This window comes from Sinocyclocheilus anshuiensis, unplaced genomic scaffold, assembly GCF_001515605.1.
Source record: "Sinocyclocheilus anshuiensis isolate Anshui unplaced genomic scaffold, SAMN03320099.WGS_v1.1 scaffold3697, whole genome shotgun sequence".
Taxonomy (NCBI): domain Eukaryota; kingdom Metazoa; phylum Chordata; class Actinopteri; order Cypriniformes; family Cyprinidae; genus Sinocyclocheilus; species Sinocyclocheilus anshuiensis.
The window spans coordinates 32,132-35,063 of record NW_015548502.1 but is presented as its reverse complement, the minus strand read 5'-3'; the positions used below and the strand labels follow the sequence as shown (position 1 = coordinate 35,063).

General features: G+C 37.3%; 1 protein-coding gene across 1 annotated transcript in view; it reads left to right on the top strand.

The window, feature by feature from the left end:
- The window catches only part of LOC107656790 (adenylosuccinate lyase), a 38,274-nt gene extending 35,650 nt beyond the window's left edge, over positions 1-2,624 (top strand). The window contains exons 16-18 of the mRNA XM_016444737.1: positions 274-412; positions 557-630; positions 2,253-2,624. The gene's annotated coding sequence lies outside the window, so the exon portion shown is untranslated. The remainder of the gene's footprint in view (positions 1-273; positions 413-556; positions 631-2,252) is intronic.
- The last annotated feature ends 308 nt before the right edge of the window (positions 2,625-2,932 follow it).

Below are 2,932 nucleotides of genomic sequence, written 5' to 3'. Positions count from 1 at the left end.
ATAATAATGATTATTGTTGTTGTAATTTCAAAGATTTTAAATTTAAAATATTTTTTAACCTTCACACCAGACATAACAGGATAGAGTTCTAAATGATGATGATTGTAATTTCAAATATTATTTTAATAACAATATAACAATTTTTATCATAATTATTACTATTATAATGCAATATTATTTTTTATTTATAACAATTATAACAACAACAACAATAACCTTCACACCAAACATAGTGGGATAGGGTTCTAAAACTGCTGTTTGTTCACTAAACAGGAGAAACCACGAGGCAAGCACACAAGCCAGGCTGTCCATCAACAGAACAGGACATGTCACAGGAAGTTGTTGTGCAAACAGGAAGGACAGAATGAAGAGTGGAAGATGACGTCCACATCAGAGGAAATACAATGCACCTGTAAGTTATCTGGAAGTGTACTCAATTATTTCTCTCTCACACACACACACACATACACTCACACACTTACTTGAGAGACATTTTGATTTTGTTAAGTGTTGCAGAGCTGCTTTTGATATTTGATACCTGTTTGATATTTTGCAGTGAGCATCATATGGAATCCAAAATCCAATCATCATCATCATCTGAGCCAAATTGCGAGCCGCATATCCAGGCATGTAAGCCAGTGTTTGGAACTGTATGTATGTGCATGTGTGTACAGTATACATCAGTGTGGAAGGTGGAGGGCTCTTCAGGAGGTGTGCTGAGGTCATGTGTTTCCTGGCAGAGGAGTAACCCTGCAGGCATGGAGGCATGAGGATATTAATACCACACAGTGTGGAAGTCCCGCTCCCACATATACACACACCCACACACAGGAGAAAAGATGAAGATCACACATCCTCGTTGGGTTTTGCACCACTGAATTTGGTGGTAAACAAAGTCAAAGGTCACTGAGGTAAATGTGAGGTTTATGTCAAGCAATGATGTATATCATTTATCTTCACAAGAAAACAGACCATTCACCTGCCTCCAAAGAGGCATTACCAGTGTCCTAAAGTGAACACAATTTTCGCTTCATGCGAGTGATAGATTGCATTTAGTTTACTGCAACATTTTAGAACCGGGCGTGAAGATTGCAGTCTGTCTGAGGCGGTAAAGAAACACACAATGGTTTTCAGAATATAGTTTGAAATGTTTCCTATTGTGTCAGTCGAGCATTAGATTTTATCCACGTCACAATGATGGGAAACGCACAACAATACACTGTAACTGGGTCGACGTAGACAGCTTAAAAAAGGATAGATTGCAGCACAACAGCACGACTACCATTCTGGCCAACTTTGTCCTACAAAACGGAAATTAATTAGTTTGATTTAACAATCGACAATTAAGCATTATTATTGCTAATACTTTTAATCGCTAACCACAAGTATTTATTTTCGGCACTTAACTCGCCACTCACGTTTGTGTTACAGATATGAATAACACCTCAGTCTTAAACTGAATTGAGCTGAATAAATGACACTATTGTCTTCTGCTTTATAACTGAATTGAATTTATTCATAACTGATTAATTTTGCAACATTGACACTATTGTCTTGCTACAGCTGCTTTATAGCAGAATTGGGCTTCGCCTCATTTTTGAAGTTTGCATTATTGATTCTTTTACTGTCCTGTTTAATTCTGCGAAGCTGCTTTGAAAATCCCAACTGTATAAAGTGCTATAAAAATCAAATTGACTTGACCTCAAGTCATACGGCATGTGAGGAAAAGTGTGCTATTACTTTTGTAAGTGCTCAGACTTTACTATTTTTTCCCTGCAGACAATAAAATCCATTAAAAATAATTAAAGGAGGGACTTGAGCCATATGTAGAGACTAGAATATCACAGAGACTTAGGATGTTAGGATGGCCTCTTTTGACTTAAGCCAGTAAGCAACCACCCAGAATACCCTAGCAACTGCATAGCAACGTGTTTAAAAACTCTCCAAATGCCTTAGCAACTGCATAGCAATGCAATGGATACCATAACTTAGCATTGTGTTGTGTGATGTAAAACTCCTGTGTTACGTATGCAATTGCTGTTTTTATGCGTATTGTGTTTAGTATTCAGGGCACTTAAAGAAAACAGAAAGAGTGTGAGAAATGCCAAGAAGTATTAAACAGTCAAAGACATCTGTATCTGCAGTAGACACCAAAATAGAGGCCTGAGGAGCTCAGCGTTTGGTTTGGCTTTCAGGAATATTACTCCGAAAGCTTCTCAGTTACTGTGGTAAAATCATCTTTCATTTCACAGGGAGATAAAGCCACATTCCTCACAATGACAGAACCTGAGACGCGGTAGAAAGAGAGCTGCTGATGGAGGGAGGAAAACAGCTTGTCATCCATTCTCTCAGATCAACTAATAACAGAGAGCACGTGCTGGAGGAACTAATGGAAGCACATACACAAAAACTGAAACCCAGATCAAGTATGACGTTTCTGTATTATCCTGTTTTGGGATATTGTGATACAAAATACTGGATGGAAACACCAAGACGCAAATAAAATGTTAAAAATATGCACAAAAAATGCATGCACTCGCTTAAGGTGGACACATTTTTCAGTCTTTAAGAAGATGTGCACATAAACAACAATGAAAACACAGGCTGAATTCAGAATAGAATACTAGGACTCTTAAAGATACGACTTAAAGATATTCTGGATGAATAAAAAAAAAAAAGTGTGACTTTGCCTAAACAAGTCATGTGACTGAATAGTTTCAGGCATAACATATTTTTGTAGGCAAAAACCCGGAATTGAGTTACTGTAGCATTTTGCACTTCTGGTTTCATCGTCCAGAAGTCAATGGTTTTCATGAATGGGCTTTGGTTAAATGGCTGAAATAAGGTCTGTGGTCAACACAAACTCAAGATATTTTTATGGTTTATTCTACAACATAAAATGCATCAGTAATACCCCTCTGTGTTTTTTTAA